The following is a 22,494-nucleotide window of genomic DNA, read 5'->3' as shown; positions in this document are numbered from 1 at the left end:
CACTCACCGATCCATTCTTCTTATTTTAGAGATCGTTTAACAGAGTACTTTAATACTAATGCAGGATCTGTTAGCAATGATACCATTCTTTGGAATGCCCATAAGGCATTCATAAGGGGGATCTTTATTCAACTTACTGCTAGAGAGAGGAGGAGATTACAGTGTCTAAACACACTCACTGCCGATATTAAAACGCTAGAACATCAAAACCAAACAAATCCAGATCCATTAACCAAGACTAAATTAGACTCCCTTAGACATGAATTAAAATCTCTCCTTCTAGAATCCTTTGAAAGAGCACATAAGCATTTTAGAGCTCAACACTACTCTACTGGTAACAAAGCCGGAAAGGCAATGGCCAACAGAATCAAAGGCCACTATTCTAAAACCAAAATTACCCATCTATTCCACCCAGCTACTAAACAGAAATTGATAGACCCACAAGCTATTGCAGACGCATTTAGTTACTACTACAATACACTTATAATTTAAAAGATGACACATCTGTCACACAGCCGTCTTTACCTGACATAGAGGCATTTCTCAATGAGATCAACCTCCCTAAACTGACCACAGAACAACTAGACTCCCTGAACACCCCATTTACAGATCTAGAAATCAAAAATGTAATTTTATCACTTCCCTCTAACAAATCTCCTGGCCCAGATGGTCTTACAGGAGAGTATTACAAACAATTTGGAAATGTGCTAACACCATATCTGACCAAAGTGTACAATGACGCTGCCTCCTCCTCCTCTCTCCCCCCAGAAATTCTAAGTGCCCTAATTGTTACACTACCGAAGCCGGGGAAAGAGCCTTCCTCTGCACAAAACTTCCAACCCATATCTCTTCTCAATGTGGACACTAAAATCTATGTCAAATTAATAGCCCACAGATTACTCAACCTAATGCCCCTTCTAATACATAAGGACCAATCAGGCTTCACAAAAGGGAGGCAGACAACTGATGCTACTCACAGAATTATCAACATAATTCATCACGCTGAGATATCTAGAACGCCTTCTCTGTTCCTATCCTTGGATGCAGAGAAGGCGTTCGATAGGGTCCATTGGAAATATCTTGAAGCAACCCTTGGCAAATTTAGTTTTCAGGGCCCCATTCTGACAGCCATAATGGCTCTATATTCCTCCCCATCAGCACAGGTCTATACGTCGGAGATGCTGTCTAAGCCATTCTCCATCACTAATGGCACCCGACAAGGTTGTCCGCTCTCACCAATCTTTTTTAACCTAATTATGGAACCCTTAGCAGAACATGTCAGATTCCACTCCACAATATCAGGCTTCACCATTGGTACCACAGAACACAAAATCATCAAAAAAATCGGACCTCTGCTTCCACTCATACGCTGATGATACCCAACTCTACCATCGCATCACCGGAGAAAAAGACCATCACCAGCAACTAGAAAAATGCCTCACTATGATAGACAACTGGATGACTACTAGCTCTCTCAAACTCAACGGATCAAAAACAGAGCTTCTTCTCCTACACGCAAACCAAAATTCCAAAACTAAGACCCCATGGACACCTCCCACCATCTTTGGACAGACCATCTCTCCAAGCACCAAAGCCAAGAGTCTCTGAGTCATTTTTTGACTCAGAAATGTCAATGGATGCACAAATAGGATCAGTAGTCAGCGGATTTCACCATCTCCTCCGCCTGCTACGTAGACTCATCCCCTTCGTCCCAGAAGAGGACAAAGCAGCAGTAGTTGGAACAATAATCAATTCCAGACTCGACTACGCAAACTCCCTCTACATAGGACTACCCCAATATCAGTTTGCACGCTTACAACTTGTCCAAAACACGGCGGCAAGACTGTTAACAGGAAAAAAACCCTGGGAATCCATCTCCCCTTCCCTGAGGAGCCTACATTGGCTAACCATAAAGAATCAGATCACATTCAAGACCCTCTGCCTTACCCACAAATGTATACAAAGAAACGCTCCTCAATACCTATGCGAGAAAATAAAACGCTACACACCCAATCGCAGTCTTCGATCTTCTAACCATAACCTCCTGCTTATTCCAAAAACCCGCTACAAAACGAAGGGAGAACAAACATTTGCAGTTCAAGGACCACGGCTATGGAACGCTCTACCTACTCACATTCGCATGGAAGAAAACCATCAGGCCTTCAGAAAGAAACTCAAGACCTACCTCTTCTAAGAAGCTGGACAACACAGGATGCATCTGAGGCGATTCAGTTCGCATTTGCAGCGCTATACAAATCATTAATTCATTCACAAAATATATTTATTTGCAGACGACGTGATAATGATGATCACAAACCCACACTCTTCCCAGGCTTTGGTCCAATTGCTATTGAAAAGGTTTAGTACTTTATTCTAGACCTGGGCATTGAAGCAACCACTAGTAATCTACTCCAGACCCAATATCCTTACCCATGGGCGGAGAATAGTATTCCCTACCTAGGCATTAATCTCACCAAATCCACTAGAGGTCTTTTCGCACACAACTATACAGACGCCAAACAGATGATGCTTACTGAAACCACAAAACTCTCTAAACATGAATTCTCATGGTCAGGCCTGGCAGCCTTTAAAATGATGGTATTGCCATGGTTGCTCTACATATTTTGCACACTTCCTACACCACTTTCATCTACCTACCTGAAATCTCTCCAATCCATCCTAAGCCAATTTGTTTGGCAAGGAAAAAAATCTAGATGTAGTCACACGAAACTTATTAAACACAGATCCGCGGGGGGTGGGGGAGGGGGGGGGGGATACATAGACATCAAAGACTACTACAATGCCACCATTCTTTCAAAAATGAAAGAATGGATGAATACTTCACCCAGAACTCTATGGAGCGATATAGCAAATCACAAGACGCCGGGCACAAACCTCGCCAACTGGTTATTTAGTACCTCTACACATAATCCTCACATTTTCCACTACTCACCAACTGTCCAAGCCTCAGTTAAAGTGTGGCGTACACTACACAATACCAAATGGTCACAAGTACCGACGAAACCATTACACATTCCTTTAAACACCTTAAAGCTTCTCACTCCTGACTTGACACTTCCAACCTGGATTACTGACCGGGTAACATACACACAAGAACTTCGCGATCTCACAACCTGCAAATCCTTCTCACAAATCGGCAAAGACCTAAATGCACCCTCCAAAGACTTCCTCACCTACTTAAGATTACAAAACTGCTTGAAGGCACACACATCTCTAGAAGGAAAACTACCCTTGAAACTATGGAACTACTTCTTTACAGAACACTATAACACTAAAGGGACTTCCCTCATATACTCATTCCTACAGGAAAAAAAACATATTCAGCAAAACCAAACCTCTCCTTGACTGGGAAACTGACCTACAGACACAATTCACAGATGCCCAATGGCAACAGGCAATCGCATCTATTTACAAAGCAACAACTTGTACCTCCCTTTGGGAAATCACCCAAAAAACGCTAATGAGATGGTACCTAACTCCATCCAGACTGGCCAAATTCCACAAACACACCTCACACGACTGCTGGACAAACTGTGGACAAAGGGGCACCCTCCTCCACATCCTTTGGTCTTGCCCAAAAGTAACCCAGCGTTGGAAAAAGGTGGAATCCATAATCCAGGACATACTCCATAGCTCGGTTACAATCACTCCACACTTAGCCATTCTTAATCTGACAATAGAAGACTTTCCCTTACAACAAAGAACAGTGATTACACACATCCTCCTAGCTGCCAAACTCTTGATCACTAGAAACTGGAAATCTGACAACATTCCCTCCCTTATGGAAGTTACCAACTTGGTACAAACCCATTTCAATTATGAAACCCTTTTGTCATGCAGCAAACAATCCCATACAAAGACACTAACTCCCTGGAACCAATGGGTCCTTTGGTACTCAAAAAAGAATTAACAATTGAAGTAAGAATTAACAATTGAATGTCCTGTCTCACTACTCGCTTTCCACTTGAAGCCCCCCCCCCTTCCCTTATCCCTTCTTGCCCCTCCTTTCTCTTGCACCCCCTCCCTCCCCTCCTTACCCCACCCCTCCTCCTACCATTCCAGGTCAACTGTTCTACCCTTTTTTTTTATCACTTTGTTAACGATTTTTTCTTTCTCATAAACCATTATTCATAAAATCTCTATCCAGACTATACTTACAATATCTAGTCTGTAAACTTACATTTACATGTTCATGTTCCTTACTATGACTTCATAACCTGTAATATGTAAACCTCAATAAAAATTTATTGGAAAGAAAAAAAAAAGTGAGTCTTATGGAGCGAAAAATACGGTAAGCAATGACTTGTGTGTTAAACATAAACAAGTCACAAAATGTATATTGATATCAATAAATATACATTTAAACATTCCGTTGCATGCAATCCTCTTGTGCAAACAGTGTTGTCTTGGAAGTAAATCAAAGCAAAACTAAGCCATTTAAAACACTCTTTTTATGATTTGCAGAAAACTGTGCACAATCAACAGTAATCCTTATTCATGTGCTCCACCACCTCTGTTTTCCCCCCTCTCCAGGTTGACCGACCAGTAGAGTTGGGCTGAACACCGCTCCCTTTGGATCTGGTACGGATTTTAAGGGGAACCCCACACCAGCATTTAAAAAAAAGTGATGTGAGCCCGTCTCCAACCCCCCCTCCCCCCCTGAACCATACCAGGCCACAAGCAATTCTTGACCCCAGATGGTCTCTGCTCATTCCTGGTGTGACCTTGGCTAGATCAATTTAAAGCTAGGTTTAGAGCGAATGTTGGTTGTTCAGGCATTTACATGGAAAATGTGCATTTTTATTTTCATAGATTTGGCGTAAATCAAAGCCAGGGCAGTTCAGCTCATCCCTACTTATCACTGCTAAGTCCTGTTGTGACCTTGGCTAGTTCCTGACCACAGCTTATCTCTGCTGATTCCCAGTGAGATCTCAACTAGTTCTTGACCTCGGCTTATCCCTGCTGATTTCTGGTGGAATCTTGGCTAGTTCCTGACCACTGCAAGTCTCTGCTGATTCCTGGAGTGACTTTAGCTAATTTCTGACTTTGGCTTGTCTCTGCTGATTCATGGGGGAACCTTGACTAGTTCTTGACCATGGCTTGTCCCTGCTGATTTCTAGCATGATCTCAGCTAGTTCCTGACCACAACTTGCACTGCTGATTCCTGCTGTGGCCTTTACTACTTCTTGACTACGACATGTCTCTGCTGATTCCTAGAGTGACCTCAACCAGGGCAGCCATGAGAAATTTTTGGACCCCTTACACAGCTTTAGAACCGTTCCCCCCCCCCCCCCAGCCTGACCACCAACATTCCCCAGAGCCTGCCTATGGGCCATCTCACTGAATATGCATTCAGCCCCCCCTCACACCTATAAGCACTTAGCACCCCCCCTCACATCTGCATATATATCACCCCCCTCACACCTGAACACACTTAGACCCCTCACACCTGTACGCACTCAGCCCCCCCGACAATCATGTATATATGTCAGCCCCCATCACACCTGTATATATGTCAGCCTCTGTCACACCTGTATATATGTCAGCGCCCCTCACACCTGTATATATCGAAACAACACAATCTCATGCGCTCAGGAGCTTAGTCGATGTGTAAGTGGTGTAGCCAACCCTTCGGATATAATATCAAATGTCAAAGATCTTGCTGCCCTCCTCAGAACAATGGGTATCCTTAGAGCTGAAACATATAGAAAGACAGGGAGGGCGCACTGACCTTGTGAATTACCAAAGATAAAATGTATTTAAATAGTAATACTCACAAACAAACATTTAAAAGAGGCTTAACATTGCTTCTAGACACCTGCAACCTGGACCGGATGTTAGGAGGAACCAGATGGCATCGCAGATGGCTTACGCGTTACGACGGAATACCCTCTTCATCAGAGCCACAGTGATAGCAGATTGACCTTTGAGAAGGTCTTTGAGAAGGTCAGTCTGCTATCGCTGTCGCTCTGATGAAGAGGGTGCTCCCTCCTAACATCTGCTCCAGGTTGCAGGTGTCTAGAAGACACAGTTCTGAGTTTTTGGAGCAATGTTAAGCCTCTTTTAAACGTTTGTTTGTGAGTATTACTTTTGTTTTTATTATTTAAATACGTTTTATCTTTGGTAATGCACAAGGTTGGTGCGCCCTCCCTGTCTTTCTATATTTTACACCTGTATATATGTCAGCCCCCTCACACCTGTAAATATGCCAGCCCCCCTCCATCACACCTCTATATATGAATATGTCAGCCCCCCACACCTGTATATATGTCAGCCCCCCACACCTCTATATATGTCAGCCCCCCACACCTGTATATATGTCAGCCCCCCCTCACACCTGTATATATGTCAGCCCCCCACACCTCTATATATGTCAGCCCCCCACACCTCTATATATGTCAGCCCCCCCCACACCTGTATATATGTCAGCCCCCCCCTCACACCTGTATATATGTCAGCTCCCCCCTCAGACCTGTATATACAGTATGTCAGCTCCCCGCCCCCCCCTCACACATGTATATATATATGTCAGCCCCCCTCATACCTGTAGACACGTCTGCCCCCCTCACACCTGTATATACAGTGGGGACGCAAAGTATTCAGACCCCCTTAAAATCATTTAAGTTAATTTTTTGTCCTCATTAATGTACACACAGCACCCCATATTGACAGAAAAACACATGACTGTTGGATAACAGATATGCTTAACATACCCTTTTACCCCCATCTTTTACCCCATTACCCCAATAACTAAGACCACACCAAGATTGGAGTAATAAAAGGCCTTAGCAGCCTACTTTATTTAAACAAATAAATCTTTTAATTAGAAATATAAACATATTTACATTAACTGCAATTGAATATCTCAAGCGTTGGTCTGCGCAATCTCTTAATAATCAAAACATGTCCATAACACACTTGCACTGCGGCCCCATCAAATATATACCATAGGCCTCAAGCCGACAAGCTGGCACAGAGACTAACCAATGACCGCAGTGCCCCATTATCACTTCCCGGCTAACCTCCGTTAACCGGGAACCACCATAAGGACCCATATCAACTTTTTCTGCCAAACCAACTCTTACTTTAGTAATTTTCCTTCTTTTGCACAGACCAACGCCCGCTCTACCAGGATCTCTCCTCGTCTTCAACCTGTAAGAGAATAAAACACCATCCTCCAAACGCAAATTCCCTTCACCGATAAAAAGGGGAGGGTGGGCGGGAACTTTCCTCCACTCTTCTGTTACTCCCCCAGGGCGGGATTACCCATTTAAGGCTTCCCTTAATACCTCCCCCTCGGCTAACTCCAACCCCTCCTACCAGCTTGGTTAACCCTACTGCTCCCAAAGTCATGCACGCCCTGCACCTAGGCATTGCATGCTGCTGTTCCGGGCTCTCCTTGACTGTTGGATAACAGATATGCTTAACATACCCTTTTACCCCCATCTTTTACCCCATTACCCCAATAACTAAGACCACACCAAGATTGGAGTAATAAAAGGCCTTAGCAGCCTACTTTATTTAAACAAATAAATCTTTTAATTAGAAATATAAACATATTTACATTAACTGCAATTGAATATCTCAAGCGTTGGTCTGCGCAATCTCTTAATAATCAAAACATGTCCATAACACACTTGCACTGCGGCCCCATCAAATATATACCATAGGCCTCAAGCCGACAAGCTGGCACAGAGACTAACCAATGACCGCAGTGCCCCATTATCACTTCCCGGCTAACCTCCGTTAACCGGGAACCACCATAAGGACCCATATCAACTTTTTCTGCCAAACCAACTCTTACTTTAGTAATTTTCCTTCTTTTGCACAGACCAACGCCCGCCACAGCACCCAGGAATAACACCTTAATCATGGGTGCCCCTCCACACCCGGAGTGCTCTCTGTATGCCGTCTCGTAGGCCTAATGCCCACAAGTCTATACCAACTTCATTCAAGTGCACTCCACCCGCTCTCAGATACCTCCATGTCTCAAACTCTAGCTCAAGGTGCCTAACCGCCACACCCCCATTATTTACCACAAACTTGCTAACCGCCCTGTTTATTTTCTTACGGGCCCTATTCACACCCTCTACCGACCTGGCCATTCTCCATGACATCCTAGCCACCATGTCAGACCAGACTATGATTATGTTAGGGAAGGCTTGCTTTAACCGCTCTACATCGAGCATGATGTCACGCAAGATATCTACCATGGCTCTTAAGCCCAAATCGTTGCCTCCTACATGGATGACTGATACGTCCGGGGGACTGTCCCTTTGTGCATAGCGATGCACTTCCGGCACCAATCTACCCCACAACATGCCTGGGATCCCCAACCACTTAACACAGGCCTCCCTTTTGCTAAAACCCAATTGCCTACCCTCCTTGCGGGCGTCCCCTCTCCGAGCCCCCCAAGCCACATAGGAATGGCCCATTATCCCTACCATCCCCGGCACTGCACCTGAAAATAGAAGAACACAAAAGAAAAACACCATACCGCGAGCCCCGGTTTTGTTCCACATTTGCTTGTTACCCCCATTTACCAAAACCGCAAGCCCCTATAACCTACTACAAGTTTACCACCATATGTGGGCGCACGTATGATCGGAACCTATTAGTTCCCACCTCCCAATTCGCTTAACTGCTTCCACGTCCATACCATTTCTGGCTGCCTCCGTAGCGGCCCCAATCCTAAAGGAGTGAGACGAAAACCCTTCTCTGCCAGCCCGAACCCCTTAATACATTTATTAAAAACCGTTACAAACTGAAATCTAGACAGGAACTCACCCCCCTTATGGAGCAACAAGGGGCCCATTATCGCAGGACGGACCTTCAAAAATTCCCTGACCCCTGTTACCGGGCATAATAGTGATCCCGCAATTGGATACACCTCAACCCTGCTCCCCCTACCTAGTTGATCAGTCTTTGAGCGCCGTAGCCACAACTTCAAACCCCCATCACCCCATGACATCTCCTGATACATCAACCCCCCTGGCGTGGTTTTAGAAGGGCTGACCAGTTCCCCTATCCGAAATGCCCCAAAAAATGCCAATAAAAAGGCTGCCGTAAACAACACAACTTCATAACTGGACGTACACACCTGAAACAACTGATTTACTATCCCCTGCAGGATTTCAAACGTCACTGGCCTCCTGGCATCTCGTCGAGAAATCGACTTCCTATAACCCTTCAGTGCCTGCCTTATCCAAAATCCTTTGTCCAATCTGGCCTACCTTGTAGCTTAAAAAGAATCGCTAAACCAGCTACCCTCTTGTTAACCATTGATGCGGACACACCTTCCTCCATTTTCTCGATATATAATACAGTACCAGCAAACGCATGTCCTGACCAGCTGGATCCTCCCCCACACTATCTGCAAACTCACTCAATTCCTTCCATACCTTCGTGTATGCTGCCCGTGTCGCCCTACTCACCGACTTCTTTATCCATCCTGCTATGGTGCAAATGCTATCTCCCACAGCCATTCGGGACAGGGTACCCCTTGTTGTTCCGCATCCGGCGCCAACTCCCGGAACCTGTCCCACTGGAAGCGAGACAACGCATCAGCGATGACATTTTCAACCCCCGGTAAATGTACAGCATGCACAAACACATTTAGTTGCAGACAGCGCAAGACCAAATGCCGCAGCAGCTTAATCACTGGCGGCGAGGACGCCGTACTCCTGTTAATCACCTGCACCACCCCCATATTGTCGCCATGGAATCGCACCTTCAGATCCCTGAATGATGCACCCCATAGTTCCACTGCCAGTACTACTGGAAACAATTCCAGTAGCACCAAATTCTTTGTGAATCCTGCCTCAACCCAGGTCTGAGGCCAAGGCCCAGCGCTCCACTGGCCCTGAAAAAATGCCCCAAAACCCGTGGAACCCGCTGCGTCCGTGAACAGTTCCAAGTCAAAATTGCTGACTGGACCCGACATCCAAAACGCCCTACCATTAAAAGACTCTAAAAAGGAATGCCACACCCTCAAATCTGCCCTGTGCGCTTCGGTTAGACGCACAAAATGTTTTGGCGATTTGATTCCACTCGTGCTAGCCGCCAGCCGGCGACTGAACACCCTCCCCATGGGTAATATGCGGCATGCAAAATTAAGCTTGCCCAGTACCGATTGCAGCGTCCGCAGCTGTACTTTACGCAATCCCAAAAGCCCTGCTATTTCCCTTTTAAGGTCTTCCAATTTATCGTCCGGCAGCCTGCATTCCATCGCCTCCGAATCCAGGACAATGCCCAAAAACGTGATGACCGTGCAAGGTCCCTCCGTTTTATCAGCAGCCAATGGAATGCCAAATTTTTCTGCAATGTGTTCCAGTGTGGCCAGGAGCACAGCGCAGATGCGCGAAGAAGCCGGACCCATACAGAGAAAATCATCGAGGTAATGAATTATAGAATTCACCCCCGACACCTCTCGTACCACCCATTCCACAAATGAGCTGAATTGCTCAAATATCGCACACGATATCGAGCAACCCATGGGTAGGCATTGGTCCACATAGAATTCATTGTCCCAATGACACCCCAATAACCGAAAACTCTCGGGGTGTACCGGCAACAGCCTAAAAGCGGATTCCACATCCGCTTTAGCCATCAAGGCCCCTTTCCCATATCGCCGTACCCATCCCACTGCCGCATCGAATGAAGTGTAAGTCACCGAACACTCCCCTTGATCTATGGCATCATTAACGGACCCCCCTCTAGGGAAGGAGAGGTGGTGAATAAGCCTGAATTTGCCCGGTTCCTTTTTGGGAACCACCCCCAGAGGCGAAACCACCAAATCTTTAAATGGCGCCTCCGGGAATGGACCGCCCATGCGCCCCAATGCAACCTCCTTCCCCAGTTTTTCCCTAACTACTTCCGGATGTTGCATTGCGGACTTTAAATTGCGTGACACTGGGGGGATAACCGTTAATGAGCATGGGATCCTGAAACCCACCGAAAAACCTTCCTCCAACAATTGCGCAGCTTTCTTGTCAGGATACCTACTTAGAAATGGTCGCATCTTTTCCACTCTCACCGGGGTCCTCCCTTTTGCTTGCAGCCTCTCCTGGACGGCCCTTGCCCTGCTTAAAACATCTAGATCCTGGGTGAGACCCCCCGCATCCTGAACACTCGTGTTTATACTTACAATTGGCGCCAAACTTGCAGCTCCCTGTGTTGTATTGCCAGCACAACCCCTTCTTGTTTCCGACCGACTGTCCCTGTGCCGAAGGGCCGCCGGTCCCCCCTTGAAAAACTGATTGGAGGCCCTCGCCGTAGTCATCAATCTCATCCATAAGCTGATGTCCTTATGGTCCCACCGTAATGCCGGCCGCACTGCCCTCCGCTGCCGAAACTGCTCATCGTACCTTAGCCATGCTGTACCCCCATAGACCCTATACGCTTCTCCAATCGCATCCTGGTAACAGAAAAGAGCCGAGCAATGCTCAGGTTGCTTTTCCCCGATGACGCTTGCCATAATCGCAAACGCCTGCAACCAGTTGGCAAACGTTCTCGGTATCAAGCGGTACCTCCTCTTCTCTTCATCCTCCTTTTTGGAGTCATCTGGCTTCACCCTATCCAGGTTGAATTTCTCCAACGGTAGCAGCGAAAAAATTTCCACGTACTCACCTTTCCACAACTTCTCACGCACCTCCTGTTTCAAATGCGACCCTAACGGTCCCTCATAGCACACATATACCTCACATTTTGCGGCGTCAGCCAACCTGGTTATGTCTTGCCTACCCGCAGCCTCAACCACCGCCGCCGTTTTTGCCGTCCCTTGCGTGCTCTCATTCACCGGTACAACCGCCACGGGTGCTGCCACCGTTCCAGGGCCCACTGCCGCTATTCCTGATGCCCCAGCACCCCCGACCGGCGGTATCCAGGATGCCACCGGTCCTGCGGGAGTCTCAAATCTTTTCACCAGCTCCTTTATACCTGCCAAAAAACCCAGTAGACCAGAGGACTCCCTGCCTCCCTCCGATCCCTCTACACTATGAACCCCGCTCGTACCTACCCCACTGGGCCCCGTACTAGGTATAACACGATTAAATGATGTTAAATGTGACTTACCCGGCTGCACAGGCGTAACCTCATCAGCCGACCCTCTGGTGTCCACCGCTGATGTGTTCCTGAACGGCGGGTTCGGCTCCTCCTCTGACTCGGACCACTCTTGGGCTGTATGGCGCTCCTCCACCTCCTCTTCTGATGATGAGGGCCTACCCGGCCTGGACACCGTGGCTGCCGCTGGAGCTTGGCCTTGCTGTCCCCGCCTCCCCGCATCTCTCCGGCCATCCGACTTCTGCTTCGCTTTTCCCGGGCCGGCGTACTGTGCCTCAGCCCTGCTGATGTTCGGGTTAGCTGCCCTAACAGGCCGACCCCGATCACTCCTCCTGTGATGCCCTGCCGCGGAAACTGCAGGCCCAGGCCTCCCTCCATGTGCTCCTCTCCGTGCTTCCTCCATACTTTTACTGGGGGCGGGGCTTGCGCTCGCCTCCGCTCTGGTCCTAGGCCGCACCGCTGCTCCCCGGGCCTCTCCACTTCCAGGCCGCTGTGCTGAGGACCCCCTCGCTCCTCCGCTTGCTCCTCCCGCCCTGCGCTTCGCCGGTGGGCCCACCGGGAGTCCGGCCGGACCCCTAGGCTGCCGCTGGTCCGTCCTCCGCTGTTCAGGGGAGAACCGCTCGGGTGGCCGTGAACGCCGCGCCCTGCTGGTGCTGATCTCACCCCCGCTCGGAGCTGGCCCCGCTCTCTGGATGGCCTCCGCGATCGTGTCCTGTAGCCAGGCCGCCCCTCTCACAGCCGCTTCTGCCTTCAGCTGCTCCATCATTTCCTCCATCTCTGCCATGCTGCTCTGAACTTTCCTCCACTCTTCTGTTACTCCCCCAGGGCGGGATTACCCATTTAAGGCTTCCCTTAATACCTCCCCCTCGGCTAACTCCAACCCCTCCTACCAGCTTGGTTAACCCTACTGCTCCCAAAGTCATGCACGCCCTGCACCTAGGCATTGCATGCTGCTGTTCCGGGCTCTCCTGAATTGTTGACATTTTTGCAGATTTATTAAAAAAGAAAAACTGAAATATCACATGGTCCTAAGTATTCAGACCCTTTGCTGTGACACTCATATATTTAACTCAGGTGCTGTCCATTTCTTCTGATCATCCTTGAGATGGTTCTACACCTTCATTTGAGTCCAGCTGTGTTTGATTATACTGATTGGACTTGATTAGGAAAGCCACACACCTGTCTATAAAAGACCTTACAGCTCACAGTGCATGTCAGAGCAAATGAGAATCATGAGGTCAAAGGAACTGCCTGAAGAGCTCAGAGACAGAATTGTGGCAAGGCACAGATCTGGCCAAGGTTACAAAAAAATTTCTGCTGCACTTAAGGTTCCTAAGAGCACAGTGGCCTCCATAATCCTTAAATGGAAGACGTTTGGGACGACCAGAACCCTTCTTAGAGCTGGCCATCCGGCCAAACTGAGCTATCAGGGGAGAAGAGCCTTGGTGAGAGAGGTAAAGAAGAACCCAAAGATCACTGTGGCTGAGCTCCAGAGATGCAGTCGAGAGATGGGAGAAAGTTGTAGAAAGTCAACCATCACTGCAGCCCTCCACCACCTCCGGGGCTTTATGGCAGAGTGGCCCGACGGAAGCCTCTCCTCAGTGCAAGACACATGAAAGCCCGCATGGAGTTTGCTAAAAAAACACCTGAAGGACTCCAAGATGGTGAGAAATAAGATTCTCTGGTCTGATGAGACCAAGATAGAACTTTTTGGCCTTAATTCTAAGCGGTATGTGTGGAGAAAACCAGGCACTGCTCATCACCTGTTCAATACAGTCCCAACAGTGAAGCATGGTGGTGGCAGCATCATGCTGTGGGGGTGTTTTTCAGCTGCAGGGACAGGACGACTGGTTGCAATCGAGGGAAAGATGAATGCGGCCAAGTACAGGGATATCCTGGACGAAAACCTTCTCCAGAGTGCTCAGGACCTCAGATTGGGCCGAAGGTTTACCTTCCAACAAGACAATGACCCTAAGCACACAGCTAAAATAACGAAGGAGTGGCTTCACAACAACTCCATGACTGTTCTTGAATGGCCCAGCCAGAGCCCTGACTTAAACCCAATTGAGCATCTCTGGAGAGACCTAAAAATGTCTGTCCACCAACGTTTACCATCCAACCTGACAGAACTGGAGAGGATCTGCAAGGAGGAATGGCAGAGGATCCCCAAATCCAGGTGTGAAAAACTTGTTGCATCTTTCCCAAAAAGACTCATGGATGTATTAGATCAAAAGGGGCTTCTACTAAATACTGAGCAAAGGGTCTGAATACTTAGGACCGTGTGATATTTCAGTTTTACTTTTTTAATAAATCTACAAAAATGTCAACAATTCTGTGTTTTTCTGTCAATATGGGGTGCTGTGTGTACAATATGGGGTGCTGTGTGTACAATATGGGGTGCTGTGTGTACAATATGGAGTGCTGTGTGTACAATATGAGGGGCTGTGTGTACAATATGGGGTGCTGTGTGTACAATATGAGGTGCTGTGTGTACAATATGGGGTGCTGTGTGTACAATATGGGGTGCTGTGTGTACAATATGGGGTGCTGTGTGTACAATATGGGGTGCTGTGTGTACAATATGGGGTGCTGTGTATACAATATGAGGTGCTGTGTGTACAATATGGGGTGCTGTGTGTACAATATGGGGTGATGTGTGTACAATATGAGGTGCTGTGTGTACAATATGGGGGGCTGTGTGTACAATATGGGGTGTTGTGTGTACAATATGGGGTGCTGTGTGTACAATATGGGGTGCTGTGTGTACATTAATGAGGAAAAAATGAACTTAAATGATCTTAGCAAATGGCTGCAATATAACAAAGAGTGAAAAATTTAAGGGGGTCTGAATACTTTCCATCCCCACTGTATATATATATATATATATATATATATATATATATATATATATATATATATATATATATATACACAGTATCTGACAAAGGTGAGTACACTCCTCACATTTTTGTAAATATTTTATTCTATCAGGTCTGATAGTCCATGAATTAGGTGATCTAAGGTGTGAAGGTACATGAATTGGGGTGATCTGAGGTCTGATAGTTCAGGAATGGTGGTGATCTGAGGTGTGAAGGTACAAGAATTGGGGATGGTCTGAGGTCTTATAGTTCAGGACTTGGGGTGATCTGAGGTCTGATAGTTCAGGAATTGAGGTGACCTGAGGTCTGATAGTCCATGAATTGGGGTGATCTGAGGTCTGATAGTCCAGGAATTAGGGTGATCTGAGGTGTGAAGGTACAAGAATTGGGGATGGTCTGAGGTCTGATAGTCCAGGAATTAGGGTGATCCGAGGTGTGAAGGTACAAGAATTGGGGATGGTCTGAGGTGTGAAGGTACAAGAATTGGGGATGGTCTGAGGTCTGATAGTTCAGGAATGGTGGTGATCTGAGGTCTGATAGTTCAGCAATTGGGGTGATCTGAGGTCTGATAGTTCGGGATTTGAGGTGATCTGAGGTCTGATAGTTCTGGAATTGTGGTGATCTGAGGTCTGATAGTTCAGCAATTGGGGTGATCTGAGGTCTGATAGTCCATGAATTGGGGTGATCTGAGGTGTGAAGGTACAAGAATTTGGGATGGTCTGAGATCTGATAGTCCATGAATTGGGGTGATCTGAGGTCTGATAGTTCAGGAATTAGGGTGATCTAAGGTGTGAAGGTTCAAGAATTTGGGATGGTCTGAGATCTGATAGTCCATGAATTGGGGTGATCTGAGGTCTGATAGTCCAGGAATTGTGGTGATCTGGGGTTTGATAGTTCAGGAATTAGAGTGATCTGAGGTCTGATAGTTCAGGAATTAGAGTGATCTGAGGTCTGATAGTTCAGGAATTAGGGTGATCTGAGGTGTGAAGGTACAAGAATTGGGGTGATCTGAGGTCTGATAGTCCAGGAATTAGGGTGATCTGAGGTGTGAAGGTACAAGAATTGGGGTGATCTGAGGTCTGATAGTTCAGGAATTGGGGTGATCTGAGGTCTGATAGTTCAGGAATTAGGGTGATCTGAGGTGTGAAGGTACAAGAATTGGGGATGGTCTGAGGTCTGATAGTTCAGGATTTTAGGTGATCTGAGGTCTGATAATTCAGGAATTGTGGTCATCTGAGGTCTGATAGTCCAGGAATTAGGGTGATCTGAGGTGTGAAGGTACAAGAATTGGGGTGATCTGAGGTCTGATAGTTCAGGATTTGAGGTGATCTGAGGTCTGATAGTTCGGGAATTAGGCTGATCTGAGGTGTGAAGGTACAAGAATTGGGGTGATCTGAGGTCTGATAGTCCAGGAATTAGGGTGATCTGAGGTGTGAAGGTACAAGAATTGGGGTGATCTGAGGTCTGATAGTTCAGGAATTGGGGTGATCTGAGGTCTGATAGTTCAGGAATTAGGGTGATCTGAGGTGTGAAGGTACAAGAATTGGGGATGGTCTGAGGTCTGATAGTTCAGGAATTGGGGTGATCTGAGGTCTGATAGTCCATGAATTAGGGTGATCTGAGGTGTGAAGGTACAAGAATTGGGGTGATCTGAGGTCTGATAGTCCAGGAATTAGGGTGATCTGAGGTGTGAAGGTACAAGAATTGGGGTGATCTGAGGTCTGATAGTTCAGGAATTGGGGTGATCTGAGGTCTGATAGTCCATGAATTAGGGTGATCTGAGGTGTGAAGGTACAAGAATTGGGGTGATCTGAGGTCTGATAGTTTAGGATTTGAGGTGATCTGAGGTCTGATAGTTCAGGAATGGTGGTGATCTGAGGTCTGATAGTTCAGCATTTGGGGTGATCTGAGGTCTGATAGTTCGGGATTTGAGGTGATCTGAGGTCTGATAGTTTCAGGAATGGTGGTGATCTGAGGTCTGATAGTTCAGGAATGGTGGTGATCTGAGGTCTGATAGTTCAGCAATTGGGGTGATCTGAGGTCTGATAGTTCGGGATTTGAGGTGATCTGAGGTCTGATAGTTCTGGAATTGGGGTGATCTGAGGTCTGATAGTCCATGAATTGGGGTGATCTGAGGTCTGATAGTTCAGGAATTGGGGTGATCTAAGGTGTGAAGGTTCAAGAATTTGGGATGGTCTGAGGTCTTATAGTTCTGATAGTCCATGAATTGGGGTGATCTGAGGTCTGATAGTCCAGGAATTGTGGTGATCTGAGGTCTGATAGTCCATGAATTGGGGTGATCTGAGGTCTGATAGTTCAGGAATTGGGGTGATCTAAGGTGTGAAGGTTCAAGAATTTGGGATGGTCTGAGATCTGATAGTTCAGGATTTGAGGTGATCTGAGGTCTGATAGTTCAGAAATTAGGGTGATCTGAGGTGTGAAGGTACAAGAATTGGGGTGATCTGAGGTCTGATAGTTCAGGATTTGAGGTGATCTGAGGTCTGATAGTCCAGGAATTAGGGTGATCTGAGGTGTGAAGGTACAAGAATTGGGGATGGTCTGAGGTCTGATAGTTCAGGATTTTAGGTGATCTGAGGTCTGATAATTCAGGAATTGTGGTCATCTGAGGTCTGATAGTCCAGGAATTAGGGTGATCTGAGGTGTGAAGGTACAAGAATTGGGGTGATCTGAGGTCTGATAGTTCAGGATTTGAGGTGATCTGAGGTCTGATAGTTCGGGAATTAGGCTGATCTGAGGTGTGAAGGTACAAGAATTGGGGTGATCTGAGGTCTGATAGTCCAGGAATTAGGGTGATCTGAGGTGTGAAGGTACAAGAATTGGGGTGATCTGAGGTCTGATAGTTCAGGAATTGGGGTGATCTGAGGTCTGATAGTTCAGGAATTAGGGTGATCTGAGGTGTGAAGGTACAAGAATTGGGGATGGTCTGAGGTCTGATAGTTCAGGAATTGGGGTGATCTGAGGTCTGATAGTCCATGAATTAGGGTGATCTGAGGTGTGAAGGTACAAGAATTGGGGTGATCTGAGGTCTGATAGTCCAGGAATTAGGGTGATCTGAGGTGTGAAGGTACAAGAATTGGGGTGATCTGAGGTCTGATAGTTCAGGAATTGGGGTGATCTGAGGTCTGATAGTCCATGAATTAGGGTGATCTGAGGTGTGAAGGTACAAGAATTGGGGTGATCTGAGGTCTGATAGTTTAGGATTTGAGGTGATCTGAGGTCTGATAGTTCAGGAATGGTGGTGATCTGAGGTCTGATAGTTCAGCATTTGGGGTGATCTGAGGTCTGATAGTTCGGGATTTGAGGTGATCTGAGGTCTGATAGTTTCAGGAATGGTGGTGATCTGAGGTCTGATAGTTCAGGAATGGTGGTGATCTGAGGTCTGATAGTTCAGCAATTGGGGTGATCTGAGGTCTGATAGTTCGGGATTTGAGGTGATCTGAGGTCTGATAGTTCTGGAATTGGGGTGATCTGAGGTCTGATAGTCCATGAATTGGGGTGATCTGAGGTCTGATAGTTCAGGAATTGGGGTGATCTAAGGTGTGAAGGTTCAAGAATTTGGGATGGTCTGAGGTCTTATAGTTCTGATAGTCCATGAATTGGGGTGATCTGAGGTCTGATAGTCCAGGAATTGTGGTGATCTGAGGTCTGATAGTCCATGAATTGGGGTGATCTGAGGTCTGATAGTTCAGGAATTGGGGTGATCTAAGGTGTGAAGGTTCAAGAATTTGGGATGGTCTGAGATCTGATAGTTCAGGATTTGAGGTGATCTGAGGTCTGATAGTTCAGAAATTAGGGTGATCTGAGGTGTGAAGGTACAAGAATTGGGGTGATCTGAGGTCTGATAGTTCAGGATTTGAGGTGATCTGAGGTCTGATAGTCCAGGAATTAGGGTGATCTGAGGTGTGAAGGTACAAGAATTGGGGATGGTCTGAGGTCTGATAGTTCAGGATTTTAGGTGATCTGAGGTCTGATAATTCAGGAATTGTAGTCATCTGAGGTCTGATAGTCCAGGAATTAGGGTGATCTGAGGTGTGAAGGTACAAGAATTGGGGTGATCTGAGGTCTGATAGTTCAGGATTTGAGGTGATCTGAGGTCTGATAGTTCGGGAATTAGGCTGATCTGAGGTGTGAAGGTACAAGAATTGAGGTGATCTGAGGTCTGATAGTCCAGGAATTAGGGTGATCTGAGGTGTGAAGGTACAAGAATTGGGGTGATCTGAGGTCTGATAGTTCAGGAATTGGGGTGATCTGAGGTCTGATAGTTCAGGAATTAGGGTGATCTGAGGTGTGAAGGTACAAGAATTGGGGATGGTCTGAGGTCTGATAGTTCAGGAATTGGGGTGATCTGAGGTCTGATAGTCCATGAATTAGGGTGATCTGAGGTGTGAAGGTACAAGAATTGGGGTGATCTGAGGTCTGATAGTCCAGGAATTAGGGTGATCTGAGGTGTGAAGGTACAAGAATTGGGGTGATCTGAGGTCTGATAGTTCAGGAATTGGGGTGATCTGAGGTCTGATAGTCCATGAATTAGGGTGATCTGAGGTGTGAAGGTACAAGAATTGGGGTGATCTGAGGTCTGATAGTTTAGGATTTGAGGTGATCTGAGGTCTGATAGTTCAGGAATGGTGGTGATCTGAGGTCTGATAGTTCAGCATTTGGGGTGATCTGAGGTCTGATAGTTCGGGATTTGAGGTGATCTGAGGTCTGATAGTTTCAGGAATGGTGGTGATCTGAGGTCTGATAGTTCAGGAATGGTGGTGATCTGAGGTCTGATAGTTCAGCAATTGGGGTGATCTGAGGTCTGATAGTTCGGGATTTGAGGTGATCTGAGGTCTGATAGTTCTGGAATTGGGGTGATCTGAGGTCTGATAGTCCATGAATTGGGGTGATCTGAGGTCTGATAGTTCAGGAATTGGGGTGATCTAAGGTGTGAAGGTTCAAGAATTTGGGATGGTCTGAGGTCTTATAGTTCTGATAGTCCATGAATTGGGGTGATCTGAGGTCTGATAGTCCAGGAATTGTGGTGATCTGAGGTCTGATAGTCCATGAATTGGGGTGATCTGAGGTCTGATAGTTCAGGAATTGGGGTGATCTAAGGTGTGAAGGTTCAAGAATTTGGGATGGTCTGAGATCTGATAGTTCAGGATTTGAGGTGATCTGAGGTCTGATAGTTCAGAAATTAGGGTGATCTGAGGTGTGAAGGTACAAGAATTGGGGTGATCTGAGGTCTGATAGTTCAGGATTTGAGGTGATCTGAGGTCTGATAGTCCAGGAATTAGGGTGATCTGAGGTGTGAAGGTACAAGAATTGGGGTGATCTGAGGTCTGATAGTTCAGGATTTGAGGTGATCTGAGGTCTGATAATTAAGGAATTGTGGTGATCTGAGGTCTGATAGTCCAGGAATTAGGGTGATCTGAGGTGTAAAGGTACAAGAATTGGGGTGATCTGAGGTCTGATAGTTCAGGATTTGAGGTGATCTGAGGTCTGATAGTCCAGGAATTGGGGTGATCTGAGGTCTGATAGTCCAGGAATTGGGGTGATCTGAGGTCTGATAGTCCAGGAATTGGGGTGATCTGAGGTCTAATAGTTCAGGAATTGGGGTGATCTGAGGTGTGAAGGAATGATTTGAGGTCTATGGTGCCCTATTGTACACTTGCATACCAGCTGTGTAATATTTATAAATGGAAAGTAACTCCTTCCTGCCGATCCCTGTGTCCCTTTAAACAGTTCTGAATGCCCAGGGAGTGGGAAGAATTGTCAGTCACGTCACAGTGGTCACATGATTGGAGGCAGGTCCTGCCGGCTACCGATCTTTAGTCTAGACCAAGAGCTGTCTTTGCCGGTCGTTGCCAGGAAGTGCGCAGTGAGCGGGCTCTCAGCACATAACCATTGGCCACCCCGGTGACACATACGTGCAGGGTGGGGGTGTTAAAGCCCCCCCATTTTCTGCCGCACATATATGTTGGGTGGTCAAAAAGGGGTTAATGACATTGATTGCTATACATCCACTTAGAAGTAAACCTGGCACTTGGCCCTGCTCATTCTTCCTCTGGCGTCTTGAGGTCTTACAGAAAGCAATAGAAACACAGTAACATTTTTAAGCTTACAACACTCTAGATTTATGAGGAGGTCCACCATGGTTTCCACAACCTTCTCTTCTCACACACCTCACCAAACATATTGCCGGAGTTTTTTGACTTAACGTTCTATGCAGAGCTCTAGGAAAATCCATGAACCATTGAGACCCTTGTAAAGAAGAGAAATAGGAATTTTTTGCTGCCTTTGGGGGTGATTTCTCCTCTCTTCTTCTTCTAAAAAGAACTTCCCAATCCAGGTGCCCGCATCATCCAGTTTTTAGCCCCGATGAAGGGGGGGTGCTGAGCCCCCCGAAAAACACGTTGGCTGTTACAAAATAAAAATCTTTTAAAAAGTCTGTAAAAGCTGGTGTGGCGCTCCCATCCTTTCAAAACTTCAACGAATTCCTCCCGGGGTCCAGCAAGACCCCACAGTTGCTGGTGCCCAGCTTCTAGGACCACAAACCACCCCCCCCCTAAAAAGCATCTGCTTGGGGTTCAGCGCTCCTACATCACATAGATTGCTTGTTCTAAATGAGAGAGGAGAAATCTCCAAAAAAAAATTATTTTTTTTACACAAATCTTTTACCGCTTCTTCAATCTTTTTAACCACTTCATTCATCAGTTTAGGCAAATATGTGTTCTTCTTCATATTTTTGGTAAAAAAAAAAAAAATTGCAATAAGCGTATATTGATTGGTGATTGGTTTGCGCAAAAGTTATCGGGTATACAAAATAGGGGAAAGATTTAGGGACTTTTTTTTTTTTTTATTGTTTCTACTAGTAACGGCGGCGATCTGCAATTTTTAGCAGGAGTGCAACATTGCGGAGGACCAATCTGATTCTAATGCCGCATACACACGGGCGGACTTTTCGACTGGACTGGTCCGACAGACTTTCCAGCGGACTTTTGAAGGACTTCCGATGGACTTTCTAACGCCCGGACTTGCCTACACATGATCACACCAAAGTCCGACGGATTCGTACGTGATGACGTACACCGGACTAAAATAAGGAAGTTGATAGTCAGTAGCCAATAGCTGCCCTAGCGTGGGTTTTTGTCCGTTGGACTAGCATACAGACGAGCGGATTTCTGGGTCCGGCGGAGTTGCGACGTAAAGATTTGAAGCATGTTCCAAATCTAAAGTCCGTCAGATTTGCGACTGGAAAAGTCCGCTGAAGGTCCGGTGAAGCCCACACACGATCGGATTGTCCTCTGGATTTGGTCCGTCGGCGTCCGTCAGACCAGTCCGGATGAAAAGTCAGACCGTGTGTACGCCCCATAAGTGATAAGATAACTGGTAGGTTTTCAAAGGTTTTTGTTGCACACAGAGTGAATTTATATGCTTTGTGAGTACTGAATAATATTTTTGATTTTTTTTTTTTTTTATGAAATTTTTTTCACCTGGAGTTGGTTAGTGTTGGCTTTTTTTTTTTTTT

The 22,494-nt window shown here is 46.5% G+C and overlaps 1 protein-coding gene across 1 annotated transcript in view; it reads left to right on the top strand.

Annotated features, from left to right (window-relative positions):
• Nucleotides 1–22,494, top strand: part of LOC141148169 (CD276 antigen-like) — a 258,830-nt gene that overhangs the window by 179,082 nt on the left and 57,254 nt on the right. The window lies entirely within an intron of this gene.

The sequence above is a fragment of the Aquarana catesbeiana genome, linkage group LG06, assembly GCF_042186555.1.
Source record: "Aquarana catesbeiana isolate 2022-GZ linkage group LG06, ASM4218655v1, whole genome shotgun sequence".
Lineage (NCBI taxonomy): Eukaryota > Metazoa > Chordata > Amphibia > Anura > Ranidae > Aquarana > Aquarana catesbeiana.
The sequence above is the reverse complement of the archived record's forward strand: the minus strand, read 5'-3'. Positions and strand labels throughout refer to the sequence as shown.